Source organism: Pteropus vampyrus, unplaced genomic scaffold (assembly GCF_000151845.1).
Source record: "Pteropus vampyrus isolate Shadow unplaced genomic scaffold, Pvam_2.0 Scaffold826, whole genome shotgun sequence".
NCBI classification, from domain to species: Eukaryota; Metazoa; Chordata; class Mammalia; order Chiroptera; family Pteropodidae; genus Pteropus; species Pteropus vampyrus.
In genome coordinates, this window is record NW_011889607.1 from 406099 (window position 1) to 424608 (window position 18510).

General features: G+C 43.8%; 1 pseudogene; it reads right to left on the bottom strand.

The window, feature by feature from the left end:
• Positions 1-13291: 13291 nt before the first annotated feature.
• On the bottom strand, positions 13292-13410 carry LOC111734175 (annotated as a pseudogene).
• Positions 13411-18510: the final 5100 nt, after the last annotated feature.

Below are 18510 nucleotides of genomic sequence, written 5' to 3' on the forward strand. Positions count from 1 at the left end.
CGGCCTTAGAGTGGATTTGTGAAGTAGGTGTCCAGTGGCACAGTCCTGAGAGAGGTTCAACTGCAGGCCAAACTTGCCTAAGCCTCTTACCCCTCTGGGGCCACCTGTTAAGATTCAGTAAGCAATCCACAGATGCGGTGCTTACAGTTGCCTCAAAAGGCCACACCAGAAACTGAGGCCAGCTGCCTCCAGTGTGAGTCTAGGTGCTGCTCAGCAAGGAGCACCTGACTTTCTGAGGATATATACCTGGATGTGGCTTGGGTGGGGCCGTGAGTTGGGGGAGGAGTCAGGGAATCCTCTGGGCAGAGCCATCTCTTTTCCAGTTTGATGACATCACGGCTATGGCGGCGATGTGTCCCCCACACTGGTATGGAGGAGGGCTCAACAGAGGAACAATGGATACCACCAGCACTTCTGTACAAAGTGAATCTCGCCTCGGCCCTCCCTCTGACAATGTCTCCCTGTAAGTCTTTGGTGCCCCCTGCACACAGCTAAATCAGCACTGGTGCTCAGAGCAAGCAGGTCTGTCACCACGAAAATCCACTCGCTGACGCAACCCCATAAGACGCGTCTGCTGCAGCTTCCGTCTCACTCAGCTGCTGACGACCGGGCAGTGCCACGTCCTCGCCCCATCCTAACTTCTCCCATTGCAGGGTGCTTTCTTGGATTTCTCTCTAGTTGTGTGGCTTGTTCATCTAGATTCCAGACAAATTTTCCTTGCTGTTGCTCCTTGTTTCCATCACAACTTTGATTTGGTCGCCAGTGGGATGAACAGAGCCTTTATGATCTACGCCATTGTTTTTGATTGTGAACTAAATTTTATTCAACAGGAATTTAAGCAGTAAATAAACAGCATGATGTACCAGATTAAGTAAACAAGATTCAGCCATGTTAACGACAACACTGAAGCTCTCTGCACAGTTAGCAAGAGTGTGCTCATATACTCATATAAAGTGTAAATTGTTATACTGGGAGCAATATAGCCGTAAATAATTTAAAAGCCATAAACAAATACATGTTTAACAGCAAAAAGAAGAAAACTATTCAGCAATAAGAAGGTGAGTAAATAAATGATAGTTCAACAACTTGGAAGATCAGGCTGTCATTAAAAATTCTATGTATTAACACTACAGGATTTTGAAGAAACATTTATGATAAAAATGTTAAGTGACATGCAAAATATAAAATAGATCACTGTAATTGCAGTTATATAAAATATGTACATCAGGAAGGATAATCAAGAAGGACTAGACACAAATCCTTGGGCTAGAATGCTGAGATCATAATTTTTTCTTTAAAATTTCCTTTACTGTCTTTATATTGTTTTTACAACAAGTTTTTTAAAGAGAAGTCAGGATGTGGGTAACACTTGGAATAATGTGGAAAATATGCCTACATGCAGTCTCCTCTCTCTCTTGAAGTCTCGCCCAGGCCGGCTGCCCTACACCCTGGGAGAGTCCTGAGAGGAGCCAGCCAGGTAAACTCCATTTTACTCAGCCCCCAGCAAGCCCCAGCGCCTGACACTCTGTGGGAACAGCCTAGCCGGCTCTTTGCCTTTGCTGAGCCCACCTCCTTGCCAAACTCTTACATACTTTATCTCCATTTAATCCTTGCAACTCAGTGAGGTAGGTGCTATTATCTCCTTTTTCTAGATTTAAAACTGAGTCATAGAGAGTTGGGTAACATGCTCAATGTTGCAGAATAAATAAAAAGCAGACTATATTCAAGCCTCTGGTCTTAACCTCTGTGCTGCACTGCCACAAGGCTTGCTGTGTAGTGGAGTGAGCTCCCTAACACCTCTGGTCTCCTATTTACTTTTAGGTAACAAGGTGAGGTACCTGGGGGAAGAACCCACATCTCTGGATCTGGGTTCCAAGCCCCAAGTGGGACCATCAACCTCCGCTGACTTGTTTGTTCATTCGTTCGTTCATTCATTCATTCATTCATTCATTCCATGCATTTCTCTGCACCAGGCCTCTGGGATATGCATAGTATAACACAGTCCCCATCTAACAAAGAAGACACATCAACAGAGAAGTATAATGAAATACTCTCTCCGTTCAAATGTCACGACCTCAGAGAGGATGTGCTGGACTATGTTATCTAAAACATCTCTCCATGTCCATTCACTCTCCCGTTACTCTGTTAGCTCTTCATATAATTTGTCACTGTCTGCAATTCTGTTCATATTTATAAGTTCTATGATGATGAGGACTTTACTTATTCGCCTCTGTATTTCCCAGCGCTTAGCACAGAGTAAATGCTTCATGCACGTTTACAGTTTACTGAATCATCTGAACGAATGAAAGTGTTGCAGGCACCATGATAAACACTTGTAGAGCTGAGCTGAGAAGGGAGAGGGGCCAGTGATTTCAGAGGGAGGAGAAGGGACAGAGAAATTGTATGTGGAACAGTTTGGGAACGGGAAGGAAGTACATTTCTTTGGCAAGAGGTCACGAATACACACAAGACCCTTCAAACCCAGAAGAGGGGAGTGGCAGGATATAGTGAGTGGTCCGTGGCTTTATATTTCACCTGTTTTAAGGAGACATACTTAAAAAGATTGCATTCCCTTCAAATTAGCAGTTTATCTCCTATAATTTGGCCTAAGCAAATAATAATGAGATGGGGATAAAGATGAGTACAAGGACATTCGTCACAGCATTGTCGATAATGACAAAAAGCTGTGAAAGCCTGTCCAACCATAGGGAAATGGTTAAAATGTGATTGACTCATATGATAGAACTGTACGTACACATTAAAATGCATACATAGACCTACATATGAATAGATTTGGAAAGGTACTCAAGATGTATATTTCATGAAAAACCACATTCTCAAACAGTACGTTTGATATTTCATTTTGACAATTTTATATCTATGTATGAGACAAAGTATATTGGTTATCTCTGTTTTGGCCTACAGGTGATTTTTCCCCCCTTTTTTTTGCTTATTTTTTTTTCTTAAATTTTCTGCAATAAATATAAATAATAAAAATGAAAAGAAAATAAGGTCCAGGCTATCCTCTGGAGATGGGAGTTAGGTGGTATGACCTGTCAGGTGTGAGTTGAATAAAAGGAAAATCGTGTGCCATTCCAGGAAGCAGTATCCCGCAGGGGAGAAACCTCAGCCGCCATCCATCCTCAGAGAAAACAAATCTGCCTCCGGAACAGGAAGGTATTGAAACCCAATCAATCAACTAACTCTAATCAGCTTAGTGTTCATTCAATACACTCAAGGCTGAGCCTGCCAGGTGTGGAGATAATGGAATTAGAATGCAAAATTGATTTCAGGATCACAGGATCTGTTCCAGAAGTGGCAGTGTGGGGTAGAGTTAAACCGCCTATATCGGCCTCCAAGCAAGTGCCAACTCTTTTAGGGACTGGGGTGTCTGACCCTCACCGGGAAGAGAGATGGCAGAGCTTCTTCCCTGGGGACCCCTTTCCTGTTACTCCTCATTCGAGGAATTCTTCCTTACACCATATTAAGTTGTCTGGCACCATAATTATAAATGTAATATTTTCATTGTTTCCCTCTGATTATAGAATACTCGAAAGATAAAAAATATGTATATAAATAATAAAAAGAAAAACATCACTGATAAACCCATGTCCTGAAAATATAGCCACTTGCTTTTTTAGATTTCCTTCTACATACTTCAATTCATAGACATTGATGTAATTGGCATCGCCCTGTGTGCCCCTGTGGAGTCCTGATCTCCTCAAGCATGCAGTCTCCCCAAGTACCTAGAGTAAGGCCTCGAAGCCTCACCCCTTGGGCCTAGCTCCGCAGGCAGGGCTTGGGCCACGCTGAGAACATTGTTTGGACGGACACCTGCCTGGCAGAGACATAGGCACCTCTTCTCCTCAGAGTGCGCTGTCCCGAAAACCCTCAAGGAAGAAGACCTCTTCAGTTAAAGACTAAGCTCTCCTGGGGAAGAGCACTTGGAGGGGAAAGATATCAATCTGGGATTAAGACTAGGAAGTCCCTTATAACCTTGTGTTTCTGTTTCTTAAGATAGCACCCTGCACAAAGGTAACATCCTTCATTTCACGTAAAAGACAGTAACATCCTTCATTTCACGTAAAAGGCACGACACCATTTCCATTGTCTGGCTCCGGCTCTGTACAGACCTGGAGTCTGCCTCACTAACGCTAACAGTTCTAATGAAACCATGGTAATTTTGCTTGTTTTTGTTGCTGGTAACTCATAGAGGCAAAGTTGGAGGTTCTGACTTGTTCCTATCTCTCACAAAGCTTGACCTGTCGCTGATTCTCTGATGTGGGAGCAGGCAGTTCCCACTACCTGCCTTGAATGTTGGGCTGTTTATGTGGCTCACTCAGCTTGAGAGACCCTGAAGAGTTGCCATCTGTGTCCTCCCCATCCAGTCAGCCTGAAATAACCCAGTGCTGCCAAGGCACATAGCCCGATGCCGGCCCCCAGACGGGCCCTACCAGCCTAGTCTATACAAGCATGGCAATCCACCCTCTTATCCCTCTGAGCTGGCCCCAAACTATGCCTGCCTCCCTTAGCTCCCCACATTTCTCCCTAGGCTACATTATGCAAAGCATAAAACCTCTCCTCCAGCCCAGCCACTTACCCCTGGTTTTTCGTCACAATCCCCAAACCTTTACTTTCTAATTGCCCCCCTGCAACAGCATTCCATGGAAATTCTTTTTACAATCTGTTCCTCTGATTGAAATCTCACAAAGGTTTCCTTCTTTACTCACAGTAATATCCAAGTCCTTATAATGGCCATCTTCTCCAACTCTACGGGGCTGCTGGCTGTTCCTCCAATACCCCACACATGCTTCTGCCTTGGGGCTTTTGCACGGCTGTCCCTTCTACCTGGAATGCTCTCACCTCAAGTATCTATTTGGCAACCTCTCTTACCTCCTTCCCTTCTTTGTCCAACCCTCAGCTTCTCAACGAGGCCCACTTTGTCCCCAAATTTAATAAATACTGCAGTCTCATTCCCACTGGCACTCCTGATCCCCTCACTCTGCTCTACTCACTTTTACTAATAGCTCTATTACCTTCTAATGTATAATATAATTAACTCATTTAGTATGTCTTTTTTACCATCCCAGCCCCTATCACCCAGAATGCAGGCTCCACAAGGGCAGGGATCTCTGTCTCTTTTGTTCACTGATGTATCTCAAGTGTCTAGAATGAGGCCTCACACAAAGTTAAGTACACAATAGTTATTGAATGAGTGATGAATGAATGAAAGGTATTTAGACTTCAATGTGCTGATCAGAAGAGATTCCTGATGAGGAAGAATAAGTGTACTTTTACTTGGGACAGAGGCAGACATTGGATGGAAGGTGTCTACCACAGCCTGAGCTCTCAGTTTGTTTTGTAATCTCCAGCTCATTCTCTCACTCTGCCCAGTTTGGAAATCAAGGAAGCAAGCCACCACACACACACTTTACATCTGCCTGTGATGTGAAGCCTCCTGGAGACTTCTAAGATAAACAGGCGGAGATGTCCTTGGCCAACCTTAGCCCCCATCTTGGGCCAATTAGGTTAGACGTCAGAGAACTTCTAGGACAGTCCCAGGGAGTGAGGTGCCAGTGCAGATGACTGAGGGCCTGCAGAATCACTCTTTCTGGAGATACTTTTCTTCCTGGGCCCAGTGGGGGTATATCTTACCAGAAAGAAACATGATTAATTAAACGATGCCCCGAAAGTTCCCAAGGCATCTGGAATGTCATAGAAAGAGCAAGTATTTTGTAGCCAGAAGATGTGGATTCTGCCTTTGCCACTGACTAGCTGAGTGATAGCTTTTAAAACCTCTCTGTGGTAGGCATCCCAAGCATGCCCATGCCCTAATCCCTAGAACTGTAAATGTGTTACATTACATGGTGAAGGCGACTTAGCAGATGATTTAAGTTACAGACCTTGATATGGGAAGATTGTCCTAGATGATCCCAGTGTGCACAATCATGACTGTGGCCAAAGCTGCAGGGAAGGAAGAGGCCCAGGTCAGAGAGGGAGAGGCTGCCCTCAAACTCAGTCTTAAAAAGCCATGCCGCTGATAGCCACGCCCAACGTAAGGTGAGGCGGGGCTAAGGTGAGGAGACAGAACTTTCCTGATGGACACTTCCGACAGCCTTTCCCTTCTCTTCCTGCTTCACTTCAGTTCAGCAAGCCAGGCCCCGCTGTATGTGAAGATGAGGCAAAGACAGAGACTCTAGGGAAATGTGAGCCCCTCCTTGCCTCCCAGGGCACCATGGTCTGGCATTTGCTGCTTCTCTCTCTGCAGTTAGGAATCCCCTTGCATGCCCCAGGCACCTGAGAGATATCTGACCCCCTCGCATCCCCACTTTGCACCCCTTCCTTCTGCTTCCCCTGTCCTGGTTGAGGCTGAATAGAGAAGGGGCGACCCCTGAGCTGTTTGAGCCTGGAGGGGGCAGTCCTCAAGCTGACAGCGCAGAGCAGAGTGTCAGAGACTCCGTCGTTGACCTTCCTGCCAAGGAGAGAACAGCCTCAAGAGTGGAAACCCCACCCTTCAAAGGCTGTCAGGAGGGCAGTGAATCTCTCTCCCGGCTGCTGTGGAAGGTCAGCGCCACAGTGGTTGAGAGAAAAGTGGTCAGGGACCCCGTTTCCTGTTCCACTATCGCCCCCCACCCATGGACAGTTCCATTCCTCTAGGAAGCACCTCATAGACCCTGCTCTCCCAGTACACATCAGCCAAGTTAGAAGGGCCCTTCGAGGCCATCTAGCACAACCCCTTGTCATATACTTGGGAAACCGATGCCCCGAGAGAGGAACCCTTCCATCACATAGACAGTCGCTATGAAGTCAGTGATGAGGCCTCAGACCTTATCTTTCTCCCAAACTCACACCCCATACACCCCACAAGCTGCACCAAAAAGCGAGTTCAAGACCCAAAGCCTTAGCCCCTCCTCCACCCACTACTGGTCCTATCCCCTGCATTATCTTGCAGCTTCTAGATTCTAGACAGGAGCCAGGCCATCCTGTTTACTCTTAGCCAGAGGGGCTTATCACAGAGGTAACTGTATTCTCCCAAGATTAAATAAAAACAGCCACACTTCCAGATATTCATTCATTTATTTATTATTTATACCACACCTACTGCCAAAACATATTTGAGGTGGCTCACAATAAAAGCCACACATATAACAGAACTATTCAAAAGTGAATAAATGTCTAGACAGTCAAAATCTTTCAATATTTTCAGACTGTGTGAGAAATTTTGTTTTTTAAGGACAAAAGAGACCTTTGAGGTGCCTCTTGTGCCTGAGAGGGTCAGGTATTGAGTGCAAACATTTAAAGGTGCCTGGTTAAGTTGAGCAGTTAGAACTGGGGCATCTGATAGAGCACAGAGACCAGGGGTAGAAAGGGACAGACACCAGCAGTCCTAGAGCAAGTGCAGGAGTAAAAGGCCCATTTTCTCCTAACCCCCTTTCTTTCTTCTTGGAAGCTGAGGTGTGATGATGTGATGCTTGGAGCTATAGCCATTATCTTGCGGCCATGAGGCAAGACACACCCAACATGCTAAGGATGACAAGTGAAGGGGCCTTGGTCCTTGATGATAGAGTTGAGCTGCTGAACCAACCCTGAAGGGTCACCACCCATTGTCTGAGAGACAATGAAATGTTCCTATTGCGTAAGCCACTATCAAACGGGTGTTCTGTTACTTGCAGCTGAATGCATCCAAACTGATAAAATTAAAGCTCATGTGATCAGCATGAGATACAGTGGAGCACAAAGGATGGATGATTTGTTTTACCCAGGTGTATCATAAAAGATTTCTCAGAAAACACCTCTGAGAAGGGTCTTGAAGGATGAGTAGGAGTTTGCTAGGCAGTCAGGGGAAAAAGAGGCATGCCAGGCTAGCACGTGAAAGAGAATGGAGGCAAGAAGGAGGATGAGGGTTAGAGGGGCCGCTCGCAGAGGGCTGAGAGGTGATAAGGCATCTGGGGGAACATAAGCAGAACACTAGGGATCAAGAGCTAGGTGAGGAGTGTGGCCTTGGTCGAGTGGGCAATAGGGAGCCAGTGAGAGAATTTAAACAAGGGCTAAAAGTAGGAGCTGGAGGAAGTCAAGGTTCCACAATATCTGGGTGATTGGGCTCCATAGAGAAAGGTGAGTGCTGGGAACAAGTCAGAAGGACCTAGACCCCTGAGAGGGAGCCAGGATCAGTATCAAGACTTTCTCACCAAAGAATTTCTCACTTTTGTTGTAGGCCTTCTCTAGGGACTCATTGTTTTGTGGGCAGCTGTTACCCCGATGGTGGGAACAGTCAATCACACAGAAAACCAGCAGCTCCTGGGAAAATCTTGACAAAAATCAGAGACCCTCAAAAAGAACATGCTGTATGCTAGCACTTCAGAAAATCTGACCAGATCTGTAATGGCACAAATGAGGAAGCAGCCCTGCGAAGGGATGCGAGCTGACCAGGCCACACAGCTACCTAGAGGCAGAGCAGAACTGCACCCCAGTTAGTCTGGTCCTTCGACTAGCACTCAGCTGCTCTCATAACTACAAATGGCTATGGATCAAACAGAGAACAAATGAGAAAACTCTAAGCCCAACAGGATGACACAGCCCTGCTTCCCCTAAAACAAAGAGAAGACAGATCAACAACGTTTGAAGCATATCAATAGGGCCTGTCCCCCAGAGCAGGAAGTTAAAGATAAAATTCCTTAAGCCCATACTGATTACTTTTAATACCCTTTCTGAATTCCTAAGAAACTAAACTTTTATTTATAAAAGTACCAACAAGCTTTGAAGTTGTTTGAAGATAAAAGATACTTTATGGGCCAAGGCTGGTTAGGGGAAGGCTCACAGGTATTTTGAAACAAACTTTGGCGAGCTCATCACAGTTCTAAAGGATTCTAATATACCACAGACGTATTTGTCATCTAGCTGTCTCACCTGGCTGAGACAACACACACCAGTCTCAGCATCTTTCGAGACTGCTCACCTAATACGCTGAACCACCCAGGCTGCCTGCGTCCAATCCCAGTTTCGTCACTTAGCAGCTGTAGGCAAGTCACCTAAACATTCTATGTGTTGGTTTCCTCATCTGTAAATAGGCACAATAATAAGCCACCAATTCATAGGGCTGTTGCGAAGATTAAATGAGTTAGTGTAAGGGCTTATCGTGATGGTTACACTTTGTTGGTGTTAGCTATCATCAATAGATCTATAAATGTCAGTGGGAAGAAATATCCATCTCAACTGCATCTAGTCTAGCTGGGCCTTCTCAGTCACTGGCCATTCTTTCACCTGCAGGGCCAGGTGAGATAGGCCCTTGCTATTGACTGTGGTCCCTGGACCAGTGGTAACTATCACCTGGACATGGCTAGGAAGGCTGAATCTGAGGCCCCACCCCAAATCTATTGAGGAGAATTTTCATTTCAACAAGATCCCCAGGGGATTCAGGTGAGCATGAAAATTTGAGAAGCCTTGGGACAGGCTGCTGACATGGGCACTGAAAGCATCTCCCAGTGGAGGGGCTTTGCAGCTGGGATCCTGCTGGCCCTCCTGGTCCTGAGACCAGTTATATTAAGCTACTGTGTAATGTCTCTCTCTTGTATGCTTGAGATGCCTGGCCCCTGGGCCTCTCCATCCTGATTCCTGCTTTCTGCACATCTTGGATGTCACGTCCATTTCCCTTTCTCTGGTTGGGTCCAACAGAAGGGAGCACAAAGGAGACCCCGGCTTTGTCTTGAGTTTACCTGGAACAGAGAGTTGGTGGTGCATATTCTGTGGAGCCACCAGTTTTGCTTGAGGGTGACCTTCAAATTCCTGTGGCAGCAGAGCTCAAGGAATCTTCTCCAACAGTCATGCAAGGTCAGCTCACCCTGCTGCTGGGACAGTCGTCATAGGGCTGGCTGTGGGGATGACTAATTTTGAGAAGTTGGGATCAAGTAAAAGCACTCGGCAGAGCAAAGAAGAAACCATCTACTCATTAACTCTTTCCAGTATCATTTTTATAGGTGACTATACTTTAATTTACTTGCCTGGTTCAAACAGTTTCACCTCCTCTAGAAGTCAGGAAAGCCTTGGCATGGCTTGGCATCACTAAATATTTGTGTGACCTCAAGCAGGTCTTCATGTCTGGGTTCACATGGGATTAGATATAAAATGAAGGAAATCCTCTAAGATCCTTTCTCTCTGTTCAGCAGTAAGAGTAGACATGCCTGAATTGATAAATGAAAGTCAAGTTAATAAATGGAAGACCAAGCTGTGAAATGCAGACTTGATGCTCTAAACTTGTACTGCCCCATGAGCCACTAACCTCATGTGGCAATGAACACCTGAGATGTGGCTACTCTGCACTGAGACGAGCTGCAAGTGTAAAATACATACCAGATTTTGAGACTTCGTATGACAAAAAGAATATAAAATATCTCATTCATATGTCGATTACATGTTGAAATGATAATATTTTGGATATGTTGGGTGAAATAAAAATTTATTTCACCTGTTTTTTCTTGTTGCTTTTTTTTTTACTTTAAATGTGGCTACTAGAAGATTTAAATTACATATGCGAATTATATCATACTTCTACTGAACAGCACTGCCCTGGAGCTATTTAACTTCTCAAAAAGAGAGGTATGGAACTAAAGATTAGTTTATCCTTGAAGAGGAACTCGTGGGAATCATTTCCACATTTAACCATCAAGGAAATAATCTATTAGGAACAATATGAGGGATGATTCTATAGATATACTAATGAAAGTTCCAGATTTTGCCTGTACTGCCACCAAATGTCAGAGTTTAAACCTAGTGTTTTGTCTTTGGAGCACAACTCAGTCCTTGCTTTAGGGTCAGTTCGTTGAGAAGTAGGGACAGGTTTCTGGAGTGTGGGGACAGTTCTTCAGGTCCTCTAATGACCTGGCAGACAGATAAATAAAGATTTGAAATAAAGAGATGTATTAATGCTAGGAATGGTATTGCAATAAATTTTCCTGACACAGTGAATTCTTCTTCTGGTGTAGAGGCAATGCTCTGTGGTTTAGATAAAGACTGGAAGAGTGGCAAAATGTTAGCGGAGACTCATTGGAGGAAGTTACCAACCCATGTCTCTGCGGATCAACTTCCTCACACGAAATTCCCTACAGAAACCCCACAGGCATGTGCCACGTGGATCTCAAGAAACTGGACCTTTCCCTTCTTGACCTCCTTGCTGGCTTCCCATCAGCTGCCATCCTGGGACACCTGGCCTGGATGCCCTGTTTCTCTCATACATGTCTGACCCTTGCTCTGTCTGGGGGCCTGGGGAGCCAAGGTGGCAGTTAGAGTGAGGACTGCAAGGGGACAAGAGCGGGAGAGCACTTGCTTAGGTTTCGGCTCTGGGCCTCCTGTTGTCCAGCTGACATCCCATGCCTATCAGACCTAGAGTGGCCTCCACTCTGGCTTCCATTGATCCTACTCAGCTCTCTGAGCCCTCGATTGTGAGAGTGGGTCAATGTGGATAGGGCCGCTGTCCCCACTGGGGACTATGGGGCACGAGGACTGCATGGCCTGTCCTCTGGCCTTGGGGCCAGAGCTGCTTTGGCCATTTACAATAAGCTCCTTTTTCCCTCAGTGGTTTGGAGAGGAACCATCTTCCTTGACCTAAGCTCTCATTACACAAACAAATGACTCCTCAAAATGCCCTAGAATGAAAGGGACATGGTGACTATACTTTTGGAATAAAAAATTTGGACACAGGATCAGATAAGAACGGGCTTATTTATGGTGTGAATGGGGCTGTCTCTGCTCATTCCATGGAGGTCATCTGCTCCAACTCCCACAGGGCACCACTCTCCATTCACCCCAGCCACTGAGCACTGAGCTTTTATTAAAAGGTTCTAGAGGCGGGGACTCCTGACTCCAAAGTCTCAGCAGGGAGAGGAGCATTTTCGGTTCTGGTCCTCCCATGGAAAAGAGCCCACGGTAGCCTGGGGCTGTCTCAGCTGGCCTGGCCCTAATCGCCTGAAGCAGTAGGATTGAAACTGGCTTCATCACTGCCATTCTTTTTTTCTGTCATTGTTAGTCCATGGGCTTTACTTTGTGTATTTTTATCTTACTTGAGATTTCCTAGAGTGATTGTAAACAAAATAGACGATTTCAGAATGAGCCAAGAATTTGGGGGAATTTCTCTCAGAAGTAAAACCTGTTCAGAGTAAGTGTTCTTGGTTTCAGGGCTGCTGACTGAGGGCCTAGTGAGTTTTATCAGTCGGTTGCTCCTCTTTAAAAATGTAAGGTAGGTATCCACCACTAAGGAAAATTTTTGCTGATGAGAGAGACTCATAGCCTCGGGGATGGGAGTTTGTTCCAGGATGGTGTTTAGGTTGAGACAGTTTCTCCTCCCAGATGTCCACCCCACCCAGGCCAGGCCCGCTGGTGGCTCCCCGAAGGGATTAATTGTGGGAGGTGTGTTTTGGAGTAATTAGCTCTTGCCTCAGAGCAAGTGAATGGGAAGAACAGGAGCAATAACTCGAGCTTATCTTGTCGGCTATGTTAGAAGCACCCCAATGGAAAAGTTCCATCTGTCAATACCACTTGCCCCTTCCCAGCCACTTAACTGCAGCCATGTGTTCTGGGAACAATCCTGTTTTGGATCAGGAGGATACAAGGAGCTGAATTTAATTCTGATCCAGCTCTGACACTATTATTTATCTATAATCATTCATCATCTGTTGCACTCTTGCCATGTGTCAGGTGTTTACACATGTACTGCCATTTAAAGCTCTGAGAGCTTCCCTATGAGGAAGGAACTATTATTAAGGTTATGTATAATAACTTGACAGAACTGAGGTTGGAGAGATTCAGTAACTTAGTCACAGAGCCAGGTTCGCTCTAGCTCCAAATCTGCATTTTGTCTTTCTTGATTTCTTTTTCTGTAAAATATATCCTCAAAATAGTATATATGACATATATAAATGGCTTAATGAATTACAATATATATTTTATATACAAATAATTTGTTGGTTATATATGTTAGAAATATGTTTGTAGCTTGTTTTTTGCTTTCTTTATGACATGTTTTAACAAAAATGAATTCATTTTAATAGAATAGTATTTATCAATATTTTCTTTTATGGTTTGCACTTTTTATAGCTTATTTAAAAAATCGTTTCTAATTCCAAAGACATAAAGATGTTTTTCTATATTGTTTTCTAGTTTGGCTTTTCAAATTCATGTCTTTAAACCACCTAGTGTTCTTTTTTCTTTTTCATTTTTTTTTCAGGCAAGGCAAAGTTTGGTTGACCTCACAGATTGTTAGGACCTTGTCAGTTTACAATCCCTTATTTTTTGTTTTTTACGCCTACAGCACCTGGTCTTCCTAGGTGGTCTCCCATTCATGTACTAACCAGGCTCAACCCTGCTTAGCTTCCGATATCAAACGGGGTCGGGCTTGTTCAGGGTGGCATGGCCGTAGACTAAACCGCCTAGATTTAAAAAATTTTTTTTGAGCATAATGTAAGGTAGGGTGCTTGTTCTTTCTATTTTACTAAGTTACAGACAATGTGTATGCTCTCTAAACACACAGGAAGTACACGCACAAAGCTTACTTCTTTCCATTGAATTTTACAAGATTTTATCTACTACCCACTATGGGCTTATCTAGAAGTAGGTCCTGTCTGGGGGTTTGGGGTTGAAAGGAAATGATGGATTGTTAAAGTTTTGAATCATTAATAAATAATTTACTGTTAAGGAGAACACCATATATTTTCTAGCTTCCTGAGTCATTGTGTTCACATATGAAGAGAGGCTTTTATGGGTTGCAATAGCCGCTGGGATTCCCAAACCCACACCTTTTGAAATGAGTCTGGTAAACAATGATATGATGCAGTGAGCCGATGGTTCTTGTTCATATTCTGTTTTGTTACTTATCTTTCTCCACGGACATATACTCTGGTCCCGACATTTTTCTTAAGATGTTACAATCATCCTCTACTTTTTCACAAGTAGAAATAGGCGTTTACTAACAAGTATGGTACCTGTGTGGCTGATTGCTTCAAGAACAAGGTATAAATGTGGTTAAAATCAGTTGGGCCATGTTTGAGTCATTAGGTCCAAATAGTTGGCTTACCATAAACCTACCACAGTTTTTCTGGTTACTCCAGAAAAACTACTCAAAACTGATAGTCTTTCATGTTTGAATATGTAGAACAGAGGTAGTTAAGAGAGTTTTTTCTTATTCGATATGAAAATTTTCTTTTATTTTTAAGTCACTATTGTGTGAGTTTAAGCAGAGGCTTCTGCTTAAATATTTCTAAAATATTTCTAAAATATTTTAAAATCTTGTACCATCCACCAATCCTCTCTCTTCAAAGGGACTCTCTGGACCTCGGTGTGTGCAGCTATATGTTATGGGGAGCAAAGAGATGGCCACTAAGGATCTTTGTTCCTAGCTCCGATGCTTAAGGGAAATAAGTAGACGAATAAATGTAATTATGGGCATAAATCTAAAAATATTTCTTAAAATAACCAACAAAAAGGAACTGAGGTAGAGGCACTGCAGACCAATGAATCCTTAAAAAATAAAAGATGCTTTGATATATAATAAAGCATATAGCATAGAGGAATGGTTAATATGATATCCTACTTAAGTAGTAAGCACATTCTAGATTACATACAAGAAAAGTGAACAAATATGTGATTCTGGTGGGAGTAAAACAAATAATAAAGTTAAGTTATATCAAAATAAAGCCAATGTAATCTTGGTAACTAGTGTAATTTTATGCATAAAATTTGGGGTCCATAACGCAGGGTGTTGGTTGGAAATCAACATTTCTCACCTGACAATAGATAATCATGATAAGCCTGGTCAATAGACCCAAGACCAGGTTCCTCTAAAAAGAGAGCTAAAACTGGGAATGTAGACCAGAGGAAAGTGAAGCATTTTCACAGAGAGGAGAGCTTCTCTCACTTGCTCCTCTGCTTACTAGCACCTGTTTTGCACCCCAATAATATACTGGAGAAAATTTTGTCCAGTTAAATAACTGTAATAATGACTATGGCCCCCCAGGAAAGAGGTAAAATACACATTTAAAGACAAGTTCACACTTTACGTGCACACAATTGTGAACTATGTCAAGGAGCTCCAATGACCCTCTTTGGGAATCTGGAATAGTCATCCCTGAGTCCCATAAGATTTACTACTACTCAGGCCCTCTCAACTGAACCACCGCAGATGCATTCCTTTCGATCTCTATAGCTCGATCAGTGACCTGCAAGTTACCCAGGAGAGCAGGCATTATTAGTTCATGTCATGTTTTCAGAGGTTAAGGTTCATTTTGCAGCCTCTGTGTGTGTTCCCTTCTCTGCTGAAATCCCTGAAGTTAGAGCTCCATAAGAAACTCATCATTATTAAAACTTTAAATCTTCATTAGCCTTGAAGATTTTTGCAACTTTTCTTACATAAAGCAAACGGTGGGTTTTTCCTTATTTGCTTAACTTGGGACTTCGGTGGGAAACGAAAAACCCAGTTTTTACTTAAGAGCCTTTCAGAGTGGAGCAACTTCAACGCCAAGTACTTCTGAGAAGTATGACTTGGATTGTTCCTCTTCAGTGGTTTGTGGGATTATTTAAATTCTTTTTTCAACTGGGTAGGAGTAGAGAGAATATTAGGATTTCTCTATTTTCTCCCAGTCTCTAACTTTGATGAGTTTCTACGCAAGTCTAGAGATGTCCCTGAGGAGACAGTGCCCTGTCAAGGGGATTAGGAGGGTACATGCCCATTGTGGAGACAAACACAGGAGACTGACAGAGACTGGGCCATTTAATAATCAAACTTACAACTGTTGAACGTAGGGTGTCTGGGAAACTAACTGAGAGGGAGATGTGCACATAGGAAGTTGATTAGAGATGCCCTCAGAAGTTACATCTGCCAGAAAGGAGGGCAGCAGATTGGGCAGTGGTTGGCCTGGGTAGGAGGTGTAATGCAGGCCTCTGTCGATTCTTCGACAGAAGCTCTTGAGCTGGGATAGCCTTTCCATGGGGAGGGCATGAGGCAGTTCTCCTCAGCCTCACAGAATCTCCGGAGACAGACTTCCCTTGTCTTGAACTCATGCTATTGAACATCCTTCTGATTACATTTCTGTTTCCTCTGTATTTGTCTGGTAGGAAAAGACTGTCCCACACAGGTACATGGGAAAAGTCTGGAATACCTGATAGTTTTATCTTTATACTTGATTTTATCCCTATATCATTCCAAAAGAGGATTTGAGGTAGCAACAGGGAGAAATACAACTTTTAAATTCTTATATTGGCTACCATTTATTAAGTACTACTATAGGTCATATATTAGGCTAATGATTTTGTATAGATTATGTTATCAACTCTCAGAACCATCTGTAAGGTAGGAACTATTATTTTATAGATAAGGACAACAGACACAACTAGTTTCAGCATTTTGCCTTAGGTCACACAGTTGGTGAAAGGCAATGCAGAAGGCTGGACTGACTTCAAGTCTGTTGTTTTAACCATTCAGTCCTATTGAAGATGACAGGAACATAAGATAAAACCAGGCGGGTAGGGCCCCTATCTCAAAAATGCACACCCTAAACAGTTGCTGGAATAGGGCCCCAGAACTGATTCTGACTTCCTGGGGCTACAGCAGAAAAAGAAACAGGATCATGAACAAGAGTCACAGCAGCTCTTCTGCAGTAAAAGCAAACACGTGATGATAGAAGTTAGAATTGTGGTGACTTTCGTGGGGAAGGTATTGACTGAGAGGGGCAAGAGGGAGGCTCCTGGGTGCTCGTAATGTTCTACATTGTGAGCCAGGAGGTGGTGACACAGCTGTAATCATGTATGAACATTTCAAAAGTTGTACACTTATGGCTTGTGTACATTAGTATGTGTACATGATACTTCAGTAAAAAAAAATGTTATCAAAATTGTGTCAAAAATAAAACAACACCATTGATCAGGAGGACAGCCTTTTCTGGTACTGAAACCCTAGAAAAATTCCCAGAGACTCATAAGAAAACACTGTGTGTGATGTGATGACCATCTTCCTTAATAGCTGCCTTAATAGCTTCCCTAATAAGCTCACTAGAGTTCCGTGTGATTTTTCATTATCGTCCCTCAATGAAGGCAGATGGCATGATGCTAAAGAATTTAGTGAAGGCCTGAGATGTCAACAGTGCGGTCCCAAGACAGAGCTCTGTATTCTCTTTATCATTATCGTGAAATTGGCACTCACAGTACTGGAGAGGGTCCCTGAGCGGGACTGCTCTCTCAGCTCTCTCCAAGGCTGTCTGTGTCTGGGGCTGCCCTGGGTCCCTGGCTCTGACCCACTGCCACAGGGAAGCTGTTGGTGCACGCACACTGGGGGCACAGGGGATTCAGTAGTTGGGAAACCTGGGTTCACTTGTCCTATCCAAGTCCAGGTCGCCTGAGACTGCAGTCCCTTCTCTTCCCCCTCTTGGGACAGCCACTCTCTTAACTCACAGACCTTCACCAGCCACCAGACCTCTGCATTGCACAGCTCCAGGGAGCACCACTCACAGCTATGAATGTTGTGCAATGCAGTGACTCTGTCAACAACGGCCCCCACTTTCCCTTACTCTCCTTCTTGGGGAGAAGGGAGCTTACTGCTGAGGATGGAAGGAAAGGCTTTACCCCAGCCTCATGGCTGGGATGGTAATTGAGTTCTGTGGGGAACCACAGAGCCCAAAGGGAGTTGTAGCCTGTAAGGCTGCCGGGCAGAAATGCTCAGGACCTGTTAAGCTACAATTCTGCCAACATTCTGAAACTTGACTGTTAACCAGTACCAGCCAGCCCTCATGATGCGGTTTAATTGTAGCACACACAGATCAACGTGGGCTCCAGAGTCAACTGACTTGGATTCAAATTCTGGCTCTGCCTCTTACTAGATGAGATCGACAGTGTGGTCCCAAAACAGAGATCTATATTCTCTTTGTCTTTATTGTTAAATTGGCACTCACAGTACTGGTGAGGGTTCCTGAGCGGGACCGCTCTCTCAGCTCTCTCCAAGGCTTAACCACTCTAAGTTTTCTAAGCTATAAAATGGGCCCAATAGTTGTATTAGTGCCCACTTCATTAGGTTGTTATGTGAATGGGTGAACACAATATATGCACAACGTGAGGCACACTGTGTGTACTCAGTATGAGTTAGCTACCTGCATAGAACTATTATCTGTATCATGTTCAGCATAAGAGAAAGATGTGTCTCCTATTATATAATAGAAGTAGATATAATATAGCAGAAGTGAGAGAGCACGGGTTAGTTTTTAAAAAAATAATCATTTTCTTTTTTTATGTTAAAAAAAAGTTGTAGGAGAAGGAAATAGGAAGATGTTGGTCAAAGGGTAAAATATTTCGGTTATGCAAGATGAATAAGGTCTGAAGATCTAATGTACAACAATGCTGCTATAGTTAATAATACTGGGTTGTATACTTGAAATTTGCTAAGAGGTAGATCTTAAGTGTTCTCACCCCCGAAGAAAAGAAAATGGTAACTGTGTGAGGTGATAATGTTAAGTAGCTTGATTGTGGTGGATATTTCAC